The sequence below is a fragment of the Sinocyclocheilus grahami genome, unplaced genomic scaffold, assembly GCF_001515645.1.
Source record: "Sinocyclocheilus grahami isolate Dianchi unplaced genomic scaffold, SAMN03320097.WGS_v1.1 scaffold1722.1, whole genome shotgun sequence".
Classification (NCBI taxonomy): Eukaryota; Metazoa; Chordata; class Actinopteri; order Cypriniformes; family Cyprinidae; genus Sinocyclocheilus; species Sinocyclocheilus grahami.
The window spans coordinates 63,815-83,855 of NW_015506901.1; the positions used below are offsets into that span (position 1 = coordinate 63,815).

At 42.6% G+C, this 20,041-nt stretch overlaps 1 pseudogene; it reads right to left on the reverse strand.

Annotated features, from left to right (window-relative positions):
• LOC107572240 (Fc receptor-like protein 5) overlaps positions 1-19,445 on the reverse strand; it is a 24,795-nt pseudogene extending 5,350 nt beyond the window's left edge.
• Between the last annotated feature and the right edge of the window lie 596 nt (positions 19,446-20,041).

Below are 20,041 nucleotides of genomic sequence, written 5' to 3' on the forward strand. Positions count from 1 at the left end.
TGTTAGAAAACACTCTCTGTCTTTAGAATGGTTCCAGATGTTTTCACCCCTCCTTTTCTTTTTTCCTGTCCCTCTCTCACTCGCTCCCTATACAACGCATTCTCTCTGAATCCCCTTCCTCCATCTGTTCTCGCTCTCTCTCTCTCTTGTATGATGCTTTAAATATCTCTTACTCATATTCGAGGTACGCATGCGCACATGTATGCATTAGCTTTTCTTGGTTCAAATACTCAAATAAGGACATGAATGCTAGGACTACAAGGTAAAGGAGTTCGTGATGAACTATGACGAGAGTTCAGCATCCTTCGCCAAAGTCTATTCCTAATATGTCCATGTTTTTCTGTACATGTGGCTATTTTATATAAACACATGTTCTTGGCCAAGAATCCTATATGTATGTCATCTATATCCTCATTGGTTAAAGGGTTGAAACTCCCCTCGACATATGCCTATATAATATCTTTGTTTCTATGAATAAATTGAAGTATTGAGAATACATTGAATGTGTGTTTTCTTGCTTCCCGGCCGTTATACACTTTAAGGGATTGAGAATTTTCAGAGGTGGCAAAGAGATATCGAGGGACCAATTGTTATTTTTATTAACAGAGACCAAGGACGGAGAGGTAACGAAAACAGGGTTCTTTATTGAACAGGGGCTGAGAGAAGAGATGGAGAACAAACGGGTTAAGGCAACAGTCTATGAATGGTAGGGAACTAGCTCACGTGATGACAGGTTCCTTCTAGGATCGGGCTGAAGAAGATGGCACAGAGACAGGAAGGTATTCAGGTAGGAGTCCTGGTTCATGAGTCAGGTAAGGAGTAGCGTAGTAAACTCAAGACCAGACAAAGTGTGACTGCAGTGACTGAGTATTTGAGCTAGTTGTGATGAGGTGGTGACAGGTGCGGCAAATTAGTACTCCGGTGATTGTGAACGGGTGTGTGAGGTGATTGGGCCTGACGAGGCTGGACTATCCCTGAGAATTATATAGTATTATAATAGCATTATATAGTGGTTCAACGCAATATATTGTGATTTTTTTTTTTTGAGTCACAGATCGGACTATTTTTTTCGGATAAGCAAGAAAAATAAAATACTTAAAGCAAACGGTAGGGTCTCATCCATAGGCCTACGTATTACGGATCAACTGCGGTCCGTTTAACTCCTAATATGTGACAGATCAGAGCAATCTTTCATTTACTTATTTCACATGAAATTGTTAAATTGCTACTCCATATAAATCGCATACAAAGAAAATACAGAATAATTAGAACAATCATTAACATAAATAAATAACAGAATGTCATATCTATACACATTTTTCCCAGAACGTTATTGCGACCCGGTAGCAATTCTTCCACGGCCCGGTAGTGGGTCGCGACCCGGTGGTTGGGGACCTCTGCTCTAGCGGACACTTTGGGAACTGCTGCCAGCAGGACCGGTCTCTGAATCACATGCGAAACAACTCCAATCCCATTGGCCCTCGTGGCCCGTGATGTCACTGGCGGGTGCCCGGAAGTATCAGAGGGCACCTGCCAAACACGTCACCAACTTTTGTTGTCTTTAGGAGCTGTTTGCCTGACAGTGTGTGTGAAGGTGCTATGGAGAAAACCAAGGCAAGTGAGCGTTTTAGAAAGTGTGTGCCTCCGTATCTGAGATTTCAGGTATCGAAGATACCTGAGGACACACACGATCTATGCCTTATGTGTCTTGGTGAGGAGCAGCAAAATGCTGTGCAGTGCCAAATTGTGGAAAAACACAGTCTTTGCATTGCCTTCCTACTGGTCCTAACATTAGGAACGAGTGAAGAACTTTATTTTTAATTAAGATCCAGAACGCATCAGTAAGACCTTTGTAACCCAGACTCAAATTAGTCTATTTGCAGTCTAAGTCAAGGTTCAAGGAAAAAGAAAAAAATCTAAATCAGCATGATTACATAATTAACTAAATAATTATGTGAAAGAACAGCAAGAAAAGAAAAACTTGTGACAATGTAGTAGTTTATTAAAATGAGTATGCTAAATCCTTTATTTTATTTTTCATATAAGCATTATGTAAATTATTGCAGCAAAATGCATCCAATGAGAATTGGTAATAGCACTGCAGATGTTCGTCATCCAATTAGAGAAACCATGCAGCAGCGCTGACTCCTCCCCCGGAGAACGATGCTGACTCAGCTCTGTGAGCAACGCAGGTAGAACGGAGATAGAATACAGAGAAGAGAGAGATTTAGAGAATGTATTAATGAAAAATACCTAAAAGAAAACGCAAGAATTTCATCTAGGATTAGTTTTGTTAAAACTACATCGATTGATAATTTTGGAAAAAAACTTATCTGCATAGAGTTCCTGTTGATCTGTAAATGTTTAAGGCCAAGCTAACGTAAACAAAGCTAATCGTTGGTTCATCTGGTGTAACCGGGAAAGAAGACCAATTAACAAAAACAGTTAATATACAGAGGAATCGGTGAGTTGAATGTATATTTTGATAAATGTAGTGAACTGTGAGTGTTTTGCATTAATGTGAAGACTCAGCAGAAAATATCTGTGTTTCACTGTGTGTAAAATGTGACATATGTTGTTAATTGTTGTTCAGAAGTTGCTGAATGATGCTAATGTAAAGTAATTTCACTAAGGATGTTGTTCTGTTGTGTGCAGGCCAGTTTTTGCATGTATATGTTTTGAAGTTGGATTTGCTTACTGCGGATTGCGTTTTTGTTGTGGATACATCGAGTCTCATGTCGAATGAAGGAAATAGATGGCGAGCCACCGTAAAGGCTTTTTTTCCCAAAAGTTGTGGAACAGAAAGAACTGCCGAAAAAGGTGGTCGAGAAGTTCAGGGAGGCGAAGGCGCAGTCTGCTGCTTTCAGGAAGTTCATTCACTGCCGTCCCAAAGTCTTCCTCTAAAACCTTTGAGGGGCTTGTGCCCCTCCTCTCTCTAGGGCTCTGAGGCTGGACTAATGATGTTCTTATGTGTTTGCTGGCTGGCGAACCACTGACTAATGGTCCGGTCTCTCCCTTGTGATGTGGATGCAGCACGAGTTCCCTAGAAGGGGAATGTCTCGGGTTATGCATGTAATCATGGTTCCCCAAGAGGGAACGAGACGCTGCGTCTCCTTACCATGCCTAGGGCTTGCCTGATTTCATGTCTTCTTCAGACAACCAAGTTGGTGACGTGTTTGGCAGGTGCCCTTTTATAATTCTGAGCACCTGCTTGTGATGTCACGGGCTATGTGGGCCAATGGGATTGGAGTTGTTTCACATGTGCTTCAGATCACCAGTCCTGCTGGAGGCAGTCCCCAAAGTGTCCGCTAGAGGTCACAGCATCTCATTCCCTCTCGGGGAACCATGGTTACATGCATAACCCGAGACGTTTTCTTTTTATCTGCATACTAAACATAATAATTTATGTAGATTACAGTAGCATTTTGTTCCAAAGTTCAAAATATTAAATAATTGACATGTAAAACCAGACTGACTGCAGTAAGAGGTCATAGTTATTTTGCTTTCACTGTGACACTGCAAGAATGTTTTAACAAAGCATCTTTATTTTAAAAATGGAAACATGAACAGTTCAGAATAAGAAAAACCTACAAGGCATTACAGCGATAAAAGTCAGCAAACTTAGGAATGAAGAACATACATGAATATACAATATACATTTGTGAAGCAGGCAAACATCGCAGAGACTAAGTAACATAGATATACTAAGCCTTATATTCTAAAGGACTAAAATGATTTACAATAGGGGTGTGCGATATGTACCTTTGCTATGCTGATGACACACATCTCAATCCCACAGTATCTACACGAATCTCAGACTGCCTGAAGGACATTTTGGCATGGATGAAAAACCATGACCTACAACTCAAACTAGTGAAGACAGAGTTTCTCATCTTCTAGTCACTCCAACAATACAGCACAACTTCACCATCCAGCTAGAATCATCAATAATAATCCCAACCAGATCAGCCAGAAATCTTGGGTTGATCTTTGATGACCAGCTGACCTTCAAAGACCACAATCCAAAGACAGGTTTGCATTGAACAACATCAGGAAGATCAGCCTCTTCCTAACTGACCCTTGTCATCTCTAGACTGGACTACTGCAATGCTCTTCTGTCTGGACTTCCAGCATGTGCAATCAAACCTCTTCAAAAGATTCAGAATGCAGCAGCATGACTGGTCTTTAATGCGGCTAAGAGAGCCCACGTTACATTCGCTTGCTGTATTCCTCATTTATAAGTCACTTTGTAAAAAATCATCTGCTACATGAATAAATGTAAATGTACCATCTATGATAATATTGTATATATTGTTTTAACAATATGTGAGCTGACAGTCACTTATTTTGGAAAAACTAAACAAAAACATGCCTTGAGATTCCATGCATTCACTGCATGATGAAGCATCAAGGGGGCAAATACCACCCTTAAAATGTTCATTTCTGTCACTAAAGTGAATCAACCGTAGCACAAAATATGAAGAATGAGCCAGCTGTTCATGACAGGCCCAAACCAGCCAAAGTACCAGCACAAAAATACACTCAGCAAAATATTATCAACAAAATCCCAAAAAGAGATATAACTTTTTTTTAAATCAATATTACACACCCCTAATTATGATAGTAATGCAGATTTTTTAAAAAACTTTTACTTCTATTATAAACAAATTCTGAAAAGCAACTGAAATAGCAGTAATGTAAGATAAGCTTTCCAAAACTTTATGAACAAACAGTTTAGTTCAGTCCGTGTGTTGTCAGGCCACAGAGAAGCATTTCATTTAAAGAAAATGAGGTGTTGTACAGATTGACATCCATGTCTATTTTTAAAATCAGTATGAAATAAAAATTTACCTTATTTAATTTCTTAGCTATTCCAAAGAAAAACAATATGTAACAGCGAATATTTACAATCCAGTTAATTCCTGATGGATAAAATCAAGTTCTTCCCTACATGTTCCCTACTCGTTGAATATCCTGAATATCAAAATTGTTGAGATGCTGGTTCATGTTGACTTTAACAGCAGTGAGATGCCTAAAGGAGTCACTCCCAAAACATGACATTTACAGTAAGTAAGAATGCTCAGCCCGAACATGTAAATGAGATGCTGAGAGATTCCAGGATGAAGCTGAAGATTTCTCACCATCACAGCAGATTAATATCAGATTGCAGTTTCTTCCTCTTCAACAGATGTAACTGTTAAATACACACAAAACAAACAAACATTTATTTGAACAGGTATTAGGGCTGGACGATATGGTCTACATTTATATAATGATATATTTCTTAATTTCAGTCAATACGGTATAATTCCGATATCGATATAAACAATATTTAAAAAAGCCTCAGAAATACTGCCAAGAACGGCCACAACAGATGTCTGTACGTACAAACTTCTGAAAATGAATTTGCCAAGTCTATGAAACCTCCTTCGATAAAACTACATAATATTTTAGAAATCAAAATGGTACAAAAAAAATTAATGTTTTTCTTTTTTTGTATTTAGCCTTCATATAAACAAGAAATGGGAAAATCGCAGACAAATAAACATAAGACTCTTAGAATCACCTTATTAATATTAATATCTTTAACTTTAAACTACAACAGGCTGATTATTCTTACTGACTGAAACAAAAGTGCTTCAGCCAGGATAAAGAATATGAAAAGTGCTCATAGTTGCTGTAGAACACAAGAGTGAGCAACAACTAAAATGTCTCAAGGTTACATATGTAACCCTAGTACCCCGAGGGAATGAAACGCTGCGTTGAACGCTTTGGGAACACCTTCAGCGAGACCATGCTCTGAAACATGTGTGTAATCAGTCCAATGAATGGGCGCGACATCACGGATGGGGTGACGTAGTGACAAGGAAGCTATAAAAGCATATGCGGTGGAAACAGCGGCAGCTTCTGGTAGAATCAAGGATGCCGGATGTATGGCAGGAGACGCAGTGTTTCGTTCCCTCGGAGAACTAGGGTTACATACGTAACCTTGAGACGTTCCCCTTCAGGAACTCAAGCTACGTTGAATGCTTTGGGAACGAGAATGCCCAAGCCGCCTGACTTTCAAGTCCCTGCGTAGTGTGTAAGGCTCAGCACAACTACGGCAGAAGGACGGAGGACCCAGGAGCGGTACAAATGTCAAGGTCGTATAACCTGACGAAGGTGAGCGGTGTAGACCAACCCGCATCGTTGCAAATATCCCGCATAGCCACACCCAACAGGAAGGCCTTAGAGTCCGCCACACTTCGGGTGGAGTGAGCCTTGACCCCCCAGGGGCAAGGGGAGACCAGAGGACTCATATGACATAGAAATGGCATCAATGATCCACTGACTGAGGGTCTGCTTAGTGGCAGGCAGACCCCTCTTGGAAGTACCATAACAAACGAAAAGTTGGTCAGACTTTCTCCACATGGCAGCTCTGAGGACGTATGAGTCCAGTGCTCGCACTGGACACATACAGTTAAGCTTCTGCTGGTCAGGCTCCTGAAAGGGAGGAGGACAGAAAGCCTGTAGTACAATGGGCCGTGGCACTGAGAAGGGCACTTTAGGGATGTACCCCGGCCTGGGGTACAGAAAAGCTTTGGCCAAACCAGGCGCAAAGTTTGGGAAGGAGGGGGCCACTGACAGGGCCTGCAAATCTCCGACTCTCTTCAGTGATGTGATGGCTAACAGGAAGGCAGTCTTAAGTGTCAGAACTCGATCCGAAACCTCCTCTAATGGTTCAAACGGAGATTTAGAGAGAACCTCCAGGACCACGGCCAGGTCCCACAGGGGAAAATGAGATCGTACAGGAGGCCTCAGCGCACTGTGGAGGAAACGTTTAACCAGGGGGTGTCTTCCCAAAGACTGGCCACCAAGAGGGGCGTGGTAAGCAGCTACGGCCGCCATGTACACCTTCAGGGTGGAGTGGGTCAACCCTGCAGAGAATCGAGCTTGCAAGAACTCCAGCACTGAACCGACCGGGCAGTTAACTGGGTCAATCTGGCGATCTCTGCACCAGGAAGTGAAGAGTTTCCACTTCAGGGCATACAGTTTCCTTGTTGAAGGAGCTCTGGATTGGAGGATGGTCTCAACAACCTTGGTTGAGAGACCAGAAGCTACGAGTTGTTCCCCTTTAGGGGCCACACCCACAGCTTCCACAGCTCCGGGCGTGGGGTGGAAGATCGTACGCTCCGCCTGTAAGAGGATATTCCTCCTGACGGGAATCTCCCATTGAGAGCCGTCAGAAAGGGAAATCAGGTCCGAGAACCATACTCGGCCCAGCCAGAATGGAGCTACTAGAAGAAGACGGACCCGTCCCGGCACACTCTCTCCAGAACTCCCGGGAGCAGAGGGAAGGCATACAGACGAAGCCTCGGCCAAGTCTGTACCATGGCGTCCAGTCCGAGAGGAGCTGGATGAGTCAGAGAGAACCAGAGGGGACAGTGCGATGTCTCCTGAGTCGCAAACAGATCCACCTGAGCCTGGCCAAACATTCTCCAAATCTGACACACCACATCTGGGTGGAGTCTTCATTACCCGGGCCTCGGCCCCTGTCTCGACGGGTTGTCTGCTGCCTGTTTGAGATGCCCAGGGATGTGAACTGCTCTCAGTGAAAGGAGTTTCCCTTGGGCCCACACAAGGATCTGGTGCACCAGCTTGTACAAGAGGCGCAAACGCAGACCTCCCTGGTGGTTGATGTACAAGACCACTGCTGTGTTGTCGGTGCACACCAACACATGGCAGTCTCTCAGGTCTGGGAGAAAGTGTTTGAGTGCTTGAAACACGGCCAACATTTCCAGGCAATTGATGTGCCACGTGAGATGGCGGCTGCTCCACAGGCCGCGGACCGGGTGGCCACTCATGACCACACCCCAACCTGTGAGGGATGCATTTGTCGTTAACGTTACGTAACGACAAGGAACTTCCAGCACCGGGCCCTGTGACAAGAACCAGGGTTTCCTCCACATGTCTAAGGCACGAAAGCATCGCCGCATGACCTTGATCATGCAAAGCGGATTTCCACTCGGGGAAAACTCCTTGGTCTTGAGCCACCACTGTAGGGGTCTCATGTACAGCAGGCCAAAAGGTATCACGTTGGACGCAGCTGCCATCAGACCCAACAGTTTTTGAAACTGCTTGACAGTGAGTGACCAGCCTTCTTTGGATCGACTCGATCCGAGCAGGAGACAGCTATGCCTGCATTGTGGTCGAATCCCACACCACGCCCAGATAAGTGGTTTTCTGTGATGGAGAAAGCAAATTTTTCTTGCCGTTTAGCCTTAACCCCAACTCTTTCATATGGGCGAGAACAAAATCTCGATGTTGAACCACTGTCTGCTCTGATTGAGCCAGAATCAAACAATCATCGATATAATTGAGTATTCGGATGCCTTGGAGTTGTAGTGGAGCCAGAGCAGCATCCACACACTTTGTGAAAGTTCGGGGTGAGAATGCAAGGCTGAATGGAAGAACCCGATATTGGTAAGCTTCACCCCCGAAAGCAAACCTCAGAAACTTCCTGTCTTGAGGAAGGATGGAGACATGGAAGTATGCACCTTTTAGATTGATTGTGACAAACCAGTCCTCGGACCTGATCTGACACACCACTTGCTTGAGTGTTAACATCCTGAACTACAATCGCATGACTGAGCGGTGCAACTGACGCAAATCTAAAATGGGACGCAACCTCCCATCCTTCTTTGGAACAATGAAGTACCGGTTGTAGAACCCGGACCCTCTGTCAAGATGAGGGACCACCTTGATGGCCTCCTCCCTCAAGAGAGTGTTTACTTCTCGTTCTAACACCGGAGCCTGCTCGGGACCCACCACAGTGGAAACGATCCCGTTGAAACGAGGCGGAGGAGAACCAAACTGAATTCTGTAACCTCTTTCTACAGTCTGCAGGACTTTTGAGACATTTGGCAGAAGCTTCCTCGCTGCCAGAAAATATACTAAGAAAATCAGTCTCTCGAGACTGACCTCCGGTGTAATGGGAGACCTCCTCAGAGGTAGCGAGCTTCCCAGAGCTGCTACGTTTCCAGGCGGACATTGAGATGTGCGCTCGCTGGAGACCGCTGTGCCCTGAAGCACCGGCGATGGCAGGGTTAACAGCTTGGCCTCCTGAGGGCACTGAGGAGAGACGGGCACCGTGTAATGAGGTGTACACCACTCTTCCCCAGCGGGGGATGCCCTAAGAATCCCTGGAACACAAACATCAGGGCTATTTAGTCGAAGACTTAGCGAAAAGAACGGTCCTCAGATCGCCCTTCGGCTTCGAAGCCTTTAACCGTGAGGCTCTTTTCGTGATCCCCGATCCCTGCGTGGGGGAGTACGGGTCGCGACGCTCAGCTTTTGCGCCTCTCTGTATGTGGAGCGGGCACATAGTTGGGGCTGCTCCCATCCAGCAGCCCCATGAGCTAGAGAGCGGCGAAGCAAGAACCGCTGAAATGCTTGTTTACGGGCCTCCTGAAACCTGTCGATGATGGAGTTGACGGCGTCGCCGAGCAGGCCACAAGGCGCAAGCGGGGCAACGTCTTTCTCTTTTATTTCTGACAGGGTCAACCAAAGATGCCTCTCCGCAGCCACTAAGGGTGCCATAGACCGCCCGATTGCTTTGGCAGGCTCTTTCGTGGCATGGAGAGACAAATCAGCAGTTCTGCGAAGCTATCTTCAGCTTTCACTTCCTCGCCCTCATCTAGCTCTTTCAGCAGGTCCGCTTGGTAGGCTTGTAGAACTGCCACAGTGTGAAGGCAAGCCCCAGCCTGACCTGCTGCCATGTACCCGTTGCCCACCAGCACTGATGTAGTACGAAGCAGCTTAGTGGGCATTGCAGGACTTTCAAGGACGATGCCACACCGGGAGACCGATAACTCGCGAGCGTATGCTCAACCCCGGGCATTGCCCTATAACCGCACTCATTTAGTCCCGTAATATTGCTGTAATCGCGAGTAAAAGAGGCGGGCCGCAACCACGATCTCAAAACCTCGGTGTGGAGATCAGGGAAAAACGGCAAGCCCAGGCATGGAGGAAACGGTTTAGATCTTAGAAAGCGTTCATCTAGTTTGCTTTTAGTTGGTTCAGCCTGCTTCTCGGCGGGCCAGTCTAGATTTAACTTGGCCACATCACGAGTCATCACCTCCACCAGCTCCTCATACTGGGCGGACTGAGGTGGTTCATTGGCGCTCTCGCCACCGCCCTCCTCGGATGACGACAGTCTGAGGGGCGCGCCCTCTCCCTAGGGGGAAGAAACCACTCCCTTGGAGCGTGCTTCCGAGCCTTGGTAGGTGGCGCTGGATCTGGTGGAGGGAATGGAGATGGGCGAGTCCTTTTCTTCTTCCTGAAGAGCTGACTTTGCATGCTTCGCCCCAAGCAAACAATGCAAAGGCTGTGTGTATCCCCGCCTGTGATGTAACGAGGGCAGGGAGGAACACACAGCCTAAACTGATGTTCACTTTTATAATCCCCCTTGGACTTAGACTTAGCCTTTGGCATGGCTTTATTGTTCTGGATAGTGACAGACAACGTTAAATAAGACATACACACACAGAGCTCTTTGCTGAATGACAGAAGCTGCCACTGTTTCCACCGCAAGTGCTTTTATAGCTTCCTGGTCACTACGTCACCCCATCCATGACGTTGTGCCCATTTCGTTGGACTGATTACACACATCTTTCAGAGCATGGTCTCACTGAAGGCATTCCCAAAGCGTTCAGCTCGAGTTCCTGAAGGGGAACACATGTTGCTGAAGATGGGCTGATTGAAAATGCACATTCATTCTCTGACAGCAGGAGGCGCTTTTGGAGCGACAGAACCCATGGTTTCCCCAGTAACGGCTGTAAACAAAGCAGTGCTGCGCTCATGAACGCTGCTTCATCAGATAAAATTAATATACCATCGAAGTTTTTCTGAAGACAGTCGGTGCCCTTCAAAGATGCATTCATATAAAACACCCACGCTGTGTTTTGATTTTGAAACGTGCAGTACTCATGTTTATACAACGAAGTCAAAGCCTTTCGGAAAATCTATTTGTGACGGTCAGTGTTGATATTGTGGCAAATAAACAATGTATGTGAAACCATCAATGTATATTGAAATAAATATATAGAAAAATACAGAAATGTGTTTAAAAATCATTAAAAAAATTTTTATCACAATATATATTGATATTGAATTATTGTCCAGCCCTAACAGGTATGAAAGTTTTTTCTCTCTATATATATATTTGTTTTTATGAAATACCTACCATAATCTTTTAACTATATTTTAACAAATATGACTAGAAAATACAAAACAAACAACCAAAAACATGTCTTTGTCAGTAAGGAAATATGTGTATTTGTCGAGTAAAGGATAAACAGGAGGAGTGAGAGATTCAATTCAACTGATTTGTATTTCAGCAATTTTCACAATATATGTTTCAAAGCAGCTTTAGTAAAGGATGACAGCTACTCAGTATTAATGATAATAATGACCAATTTGATGCTTAACTGAATATAAAGAATATAATGTAATCAACTAGACAGACATTTACCTCTCATCCTGCAGCATTTGAAAATCAGCACGACAGTCACTAGCAGATATGGACAAACTGCCAGTACAGAACTGAGTGTGTGGAGGACAGAGATCTGAGATTCTGAATGAGACACTGAAAAACAGACAGACAAGCACTTTATCATGTACTATATCTGAACGAGAGCATAAGAAGAAATAAATCAGCTCACAGTTTCTATTGACTCTCACCTCTGACAGATCCAGCTCTTGGGTGACTCTCCTCTCTCTGAGTGTTTGCAGTAGTAGAAACCCTCATGTGACTTTGAGACATTAAAGATCATCATCTCTGTAGTTTGATTCTGGATGAGTGATTCATCTTTATAGAAATCAGCTCTGAGAACTGAGCTTGTATTTTGATGCAAACAGCGTAGAGCCAGAGTATCTCCTTCAGTCACAGGATGAACAGGACTCTCCAGAATCACACCAAATACAGAAATAGAGGAAACATAAGCCGATTGCAAATAGTCAAAGTATATAAAAACCATGGTGACATTATAAAAACAAGATGTTTTTAAATTATTTTTTACATACCATGTGTATATAAACTATATACTGTATACACTGTATATAAAGAGATGATCAAACTCACCTGATACTGTCAGTGTAACTTCATCACTGTGTTGTGATCTGCATGATCCTACTCTCTCTGCTCCATAACAGGAGTATTTACCTGCGTCAGACTCCGTAACAGACCTGAATGTGTGTTCCTGTTGATCACTGAAAGCATTAGCTGAACTGTCTTTATAACAGCTGTACTGCCAGCCAGTGACTCCTTCACCATCAATGTCACATCTGAGAGTGACTGTCTCTCCTCTGAATACACGTTGATCAGGTTTAATGGCCACTTTGGCTTTTGGTCTTTCTGTACAATGACAACAATTTAGAATGAAAATAATCTGCTGTTTTTACTGTATGAACACAATAACATACTAAATCAAGTTAGACTGAAGTGTTGTTCTCTAGCTGTTATAGTCACTGAATCAGTGTCTTATGAATCATTTTCATTGTGTTCTGAGAACAGTTTACTATGCGAGTAAAATACTTGCCGTATGTTGCCACTGTTACTGGTTCACTGTAATCTGTGTAATGTCCTCCTCTTCGTGCTCTGCACCTGTACTCTCCTCCATCAGAGACTTTCACTGAATCGATTGTTTTATTTACAGCTTCAGTATTCATATCTTTTATCCAGATAAACTCCCATTCGTCCTATGACCGATCCACCTCACATCTCAGAGTAACTGAATCTCCAGTGAATAATGAACTCTGTGGCTCAACAGTCAGAGTTGGTTTGGGGAGAACTGACAAAAAATAATTGAGACATATGTTTCTGTTATCATTTACTCACCCTCATGTTGTTCCATCTTTCTCAGTTTCCATACAATGAAAATCAATGCAGTCCAGTGTTGTTCTGAACCCCATTGACTTTTAATATTTGGGCAAGAAATTAAAACATTCTTCAAAATATCTTCTTAGGTAAAAACAAACAAACAAACAAAAAATCAGCTCACAGGTACAAGAGCATTCAGTTGACTCTCACCTGTAACTGAGATCCAGCTCTTGGGAGACTCTCCTCTCTCTGGGTGTTTGCAGTAGTAGAATGAAGGGTTTCCTCATGTGACTTTGAGACATTAGAGATGATCATCTCTGTAGTTTGTTTCTGGATGAGTGATTTATCTTTATTGAAATCAGCTCTGGGGTTTAGTGTGGTTGAATGTTGATGTAAACAGCATAGAGTCAGATTATCGCCTTCAGTCACAGGATGAGCAGGACTCTCCAGAATCACACCATCTACAGAACAGAGGAAAAATTAACTGATTAAAAATAGTCTGAAAATATAGAAAACACAAGGTGACATTTTTTAAAGAAACTAGATTTTTGTGGTATTTCTCAATGCAAATGTTGCACCCATGACACTAGGATGCTTGAGTTGTGTTTGTTGGCAGATTTGCTTTGCTATTGCTAGGGTGTTCTGTGTGATTGCTTGGATGTGTATTCATAAATCTCTTGTCTGGTTCTAGATATGGGTTGGATCGACTGATCTCTATGATTGCATTGCTGATACAATTCTAAACTGCCATCAGAATCCACCGGCAGTGTTCGATCAGCCATAATGCTATTCCCTCCAGACAGAGGACATCACTGACTTAACCTAAAATCATCCAATCTGCAGCATATCAGTCGAACAGTATTGGATTTTAGGATATATGTAATTAATCCACTGAGGCAAGTTGAAGTAGAACCCATGTGCAGTTTTAATGAAATCTAAAAACATAAACAAAAGCAAGAAGAACAGAGACTAGACTTGGCATGAACAAACTCATGTAGGATATCAGACCGAATCAGACAATCTAAGTTTTGGTCAAAACATGGTTGAAACATTAGGAGCACAAAAATTCCACAAGAGGCCCAAGACAACAGGATGTCATAAATCAGACCCTAGCCAGTCTGAAGCAAGCCTAAACCACTCTTTCACAGAACAGTTTTCAACATTAACACAAAAGAACACTTATTGCCTAACAGTGGTCACACGAACAAAGCTAGACAAGAGACAATGGCAACATTGGGGCTATATGTATCAAACAAAACGGGTCACATGACACAATCCAACCAATAAGAAACAAGACACATGACTAAAACAACCAATCACAACATGACACATTAGGTGCGTTCAACTTGAAGCACCGCTACAGACGGCAGTCAACGAGAGTAGCCGCTTGCAGTCGGGGGCGGAGTTGAAAACGGGCACTTTCTGCTCCCGTTAGTGACGCTCACGCGGTGTTTGCATACTCTATCACAGATGAAGTGAATTAAATGCAATATTTGTCAAATACACAGACGTTTCAGAAACATTTTCATGAGCAACAGAAACACTTTTTAAATACTGCTTAATACAGGGCCATCTGTTCAAGAATAAAGTTCAATGTAAATATATATATATATATAAATGTTCCTAATACCAGATTGATTACCTTGTTTTAATAATAGCAGTCAGCTAATTTTAAATCCATTTACATGGTATACCCCCTTTTGTTCCACTTTGTTTTGATGTTCTTTCTGAACCTCAAAAGGAACCAGAGACATTTTTATTTTCGATTTGTTTATTTTCAAACATGTGCCCTAATTTTTATGACCCTGTTACAAAAGTCATCTAGACAAACACTAGGGCATAACTATCGTCCTGAGCACCAAATAATAAGCATAATCTGAATAGAAATGCTCTCCTTTTCCTTCTGCTTTCCCCTTTTCTCCTTCACTTCCTCAGAGATTGAGCCTGTTTGGGATCCATCAGTAAATTCTGAGTGATAATTTGACAATAAGAGTAGTCTTAAGTCATCAATCAAAAGCCTGTTTACGCCCTTTTCAGCAAACATATGCTGACCCAAACCTATCTTAGCATTCACACTCTGTTTTGATCTTGTAGTAGTCTCTAGCCCTTACTCTTAACACAAGTTTGCCAAAATGTTGCGCATGCTCAGACTAACTGCCCAGAATGCAGACCAAAGAGGACTGGCCAGGCATTGTGAGGAACACCCCCTACCCAGGGCCGACGACCACCTACTGAGCCGAAAGCAAATGGACACTGAGGGAAGAGTACCGCAGACTCATGACTCAAACGAGAGTTATGGCTACAAAAAGCTCACCAAGGTCATCATCTTCCTGGCCCACAACCTCATGGGTCTGAAACAGGAGGTAAATGATCTAAATGGTACCAGAATGAATCGGTCTGATTTTGGGCGAAGAAATCCCCTTCTTCAGTACTGTGTAGGTGATCTGAGCGATGCTCCTCATTTCACTGATTTAAGGCCTTATTATGTGTTATGTATCATTGTATTCATATCAACCCGCTCATGTGAAGCATTTACGTAACTCTTATACATGCGCGCACCAGGTTCTGAATATAATCAGATAAAACTATAGCTTGAAGGTGCCTTCCTACAGGTATTAGAAAGTTTCAGTGCTATAATGTTTTTAAATCGTACGATAAGAAACTAACCTGATTTTAGCGAAGAAATCCTTATTTCTGTTGTTAGTAGAAGGTACTTAGAGCGCCTTTTTCTGATGGGTAAACCTCAGATTAGCAGCCCATATAAATGGTACCAGAATAAATCGGTCTGATTTTGGGCGAAGAAATCCCCTTTTTCAGTACTGTGTAGGTGATCTGAGCGATGCTCCTCATTTCACTGATTTAAGGCCTTATTATGTGTTACGTATCATTGTATTTCATTTTGATTCGTTCATGTGAAACATTTACATAAAATTAATGGTGTTATTCTAGCGTAGCTAACTACGAATCCACCATTGCCTGTGAAGTGAATGTGCTGTTTTGATTAATGAATGAATTTGTATGGAACTCGTGCCCCGCACGAGTTTCCCATGCATGCTCACGGCGGTGCAAGTTCTGCTACCCTTGCACCTGGTGTGAGTTTGCATCGGTCTCCTAGCAACATGTGACCCCGGAAGTGTGAGCAGACTCTTCCGGTTAATCTGACAACAGCACCCACTTCACAGACCTGTGTGTAAACAAAGAACTGCATGTATACCAACGCTAACTCTTTAGCTAAGCCCTTTACCTCAACTGATAGCTGTTAGCATACGACTAACGCTAGATAGACGTGTAAAGTGTAACTTTCTAACCACTCCTCTCTCTCTCTCTATCCCCGTCACCCCTGGTGTCACTTCCTGTTGATGCCATCACCTCAGCTTTGGATTCAGTTCGGCCGGTCCCTCCCCACATACTTTGGTTTTTACTTGTGTTATTGTTTATTTTTCTTTTAACGTTATTCTACCTCTCTTTAATTTTATTGCATTTATTTACATTTGTTTAGCACAAATGTACCAATTCAGCTAAATTGATTTTTATTAAATTTGAGATTTAATTAAATCAATTTTTATTTTATTTTATTTTATTATAATTTTTTTAAAATTTACTTTCCCTTTTTAATTTCCTATGGCTATTAGGACCCATTTTGTTTGTTTTGTTCTACTTTTACCTTATTTTAGTTATTTTACCCTCACCATCTTCGCGTTTTGTATAGGATTACAGTAGTTCCAGCAACTGTTGTTTCCTTAATGAGTTATACAGGTTATTAGTAGCCTAATCCCTGTTTCCTCTCTACTTTCTCCTCACTCCTCAGTGCCTGACCTAATACATGAAAGGGCAGCTACTGTTCAACACAATGTAGGCCAAGATAGAACTAGGAACAATTCCCACTGTTTCTTTTTGTTTTTGTTTTGATGAGGTATTTGGTGGGTCCCTGCTAGTTTAGCTAACAGTCTAACCCTAGGTTTATGATAGTTATGATTAAATATTCATATTTCCCATGAGCTGATTCGTTACAGTAGTGAACACACACACACCGGGAACACACACCGGGAGCAGTTGGGGGTTCGGTGCCTTGCTCAAGCTGGTGGAGCAGGCGGCCAGAACAGAGCAGTTGACCACCACAGGTCATGAGGTCATGGCGGAGCAGAGACACCACCCTCCTGAACTTTTTAATGCTGTACAGTTGCTTTGACACAATCTGTATTGTTAAAAGCGCTATATAAATAAAGGTGACATGGACAGACCACTTGGCCGTGACAGAACAGGGAGACGGTGTGTGAGCGGCCTCCGTGTCCGCGTCATGACAGGCAGAATATCCTTGGAAGGTCTCAGTGGCCGTAGCATGACAGGTAGAGAGTTTGTGAGCGACCTCCATAACCATGACATGACAGGCAGAGTGTTCAGAGACGGCCCCCATGGCCATGACAGGACAGGCAAGGGGTTCAGGGTTGGCCTCCTTGGCTGTGACAGGGCAGGCTGAGAGCTCAGAGACCACCTCCTTGGCCATGATAGGGCAGACTGTGAGTTCAGGGATGACCTCCTTGGCCATGACATGGCTGGCATAGGGCTCAGAATAGCTGTGGTGGTCACCGGCACCTCTGGGGAAGTGTATGTGGCCCACATACACATGATGTCAACGGCTATTACAGGAAGTAATGTGGACAGTGGGATGACCTCTGGGAACACCAGACTTGGACATGGGACCACCAAGAATGGTCTTGAGGAGGTGAGACTCTGGTCTGATGGCCAAGATGGCTGGAGACTAAGACGTGGCAAGGCTCTGGCCATCAGTCTTCAGCCATTTGGCATGGTGGCCATGACGTGAAAAGGCTTTGACTTGGTGACAATATATTTATGTAAATTAATAACTACCTTTGATGTTATCTGTAATATTTATGATCTTTTGGCGCAGGATAAGCAATATATAAAAATTGTTAAAATGGGTTTGTCTACTGCACATTGCCAACACAGGTAACTGATCTAACACTAAATGTATTTCTTTAGGCATGTGGTTATGGAAGAAATATTAAATATAAACACATCTGTGATTATTAGCAGAAACTCAAGCGAATATATAATAAAAAGTACAATACAAGTCTGTGTTACTACCGTATATTGCACTACATTGTATTAAATTCAAGGTTTACCATGCATCATCTCGCTTGGAGCAACAGCAAAATGATTGGAAATAAAGCTTCATGTCTTTAAGTCCATACGCAGTCAGCGATATTTATATGAATAAGCCTGTATTTTATTTCCTGATGTCTTTTTATTGACCAACATACATTTCCATTTCAGACTCTTGTAGGTCTTAGAAACCAAGACCGGATTAGGGGTTAGACCCTAACCCTAACCTTAAAAAGCCACATGTCAGCGAAAATGTTATGGCTTTTTACAAGCATAACAGTTTGCATAGGAACAAAACATAGTAAATTAGCCATCAGGTGCCATGTTCAATACAGCAGCATCTCAGAGATCTCAAATCAATTAATTAGCTGAAGTTATTACTCCACCACATGCATGTGACATCATTAACAACGGCCCTAAATTGCTGAACTAATGTGGTTCAAACGATGGAGATGCGACCGTGTTCGGGAAACAGGCTAGTTCATTTCCACAAAAATGCATCATACTATGGTGATTAATCAGTGAGTTACGTTGTTGTATGGGAAACGCACACCTGGTTGCTTTGATTATAAAATGTCAGTGGAATTAATAATCACAGACTCACAGTGTACAGTGATATTAACATGATGATAGTTCTCTCCAGATTCAGACTGACACCAGTACACTCCAGTGCTTGATGTGATGGTGGAGCTGAATGTACATGTAGATCCTGTTTGGGATGCCCAGCGTAATGAACAATCTTCCATCCCTCAACTCTCTGTGTATCTTCTCACTCTCCATCTATCAGAGTTACTCTGGTCCTCACAGCTCAGAGAGAGAGAGACAGATGTGTAGTGCTGAGCTCTGCTGGGACTGATGATCAGAGAGACTGGAGGAGAAACACCTGTAACGAATCAGCTCATGGGAAATATGAATAATTAACCATAACTAGTTATAATTAATTATGAATATTTTAGATCCGACACTGTTCATTCAAAGAAAGGTTTTCCTATGAATTAATTAGTAGAAAAGTCCATTTCTACTGTGCATTTGTGCCTCTTGCTCTGGGACATGCAGGGATTTTCCCTGCTTTGCATTCCTTTGGCCAATAAACCCAGTGATATCAGCATTGGTTGCCATGGAACCAGGGGCCTGTTCGGCTTCCTGGGGTGTTACGCATTTCGGGGGGAAGGGTTCGTAGGTCCTCATATGGCTTGTTAACTGAGGGGGGTTACAGAGAATTTGTTAAATATAGCTAACAAAATATATATTGTGTGTTTGATTGGTCCAGACGCTACACACCTGAGCAAACAATTACAGCTATAATGTTTCAAAATTGTGCATTAAAATTATCTTTATTAAAGATGAACTAATCATTTAAGTTGTGTATGAAATCACCAGTGACCCATAGTGGCTGTTTGTTGCTGTAGGTTGTTTTATAGGCTGGTTTTCCTCTCTCTGCTCTGCACACATAATTCTGCATTAAAAGAAAGAAAAAAAAAACTACACAAACAAACATAGCCTATATCATATGTCAGTCAGTCATTGTCGCAAAATAAGCCCCGACAGTTAAAGCTTCCGCTAATGAAAAAAAAAGCAGAGTAACAAGACAAATACTGCAACAATATCAAAGTAATATAAATACAGAATTACTCTGAGGTAAATCTGCCTACAGACGACACGAGACACAAGATGGTACCATTTGTGTTTGTTTGTACCAAATGAAAGAGCTTGTCCGCTGTATGATACGAGAGAAAGTAACGCCGGCTTCAGTTATGCGGATGTGGGCAGCGTTGTCACGAGAGCGAGCATTAGGAAATGTCAGACCGCTATGTAACAAGGTAGTATCATTATCTATTCTTTTATAAAATACTACAAAATGTGTATCTTCAATTTGAACATCAGGTCAATAACTCAGTCTCACAAGCCTCAAGTAAGATAACACAGTAACAATAGTAAAGTCATTATTCACAGTCCAGTAGCCTAATCGCTCGATTCATAAGTGTTTCTGATTAATGAAAAATTCTTAAGATTGATGATTCGTAAGAGTCATTCGTAAGGGAATCGTTCAACACTGTC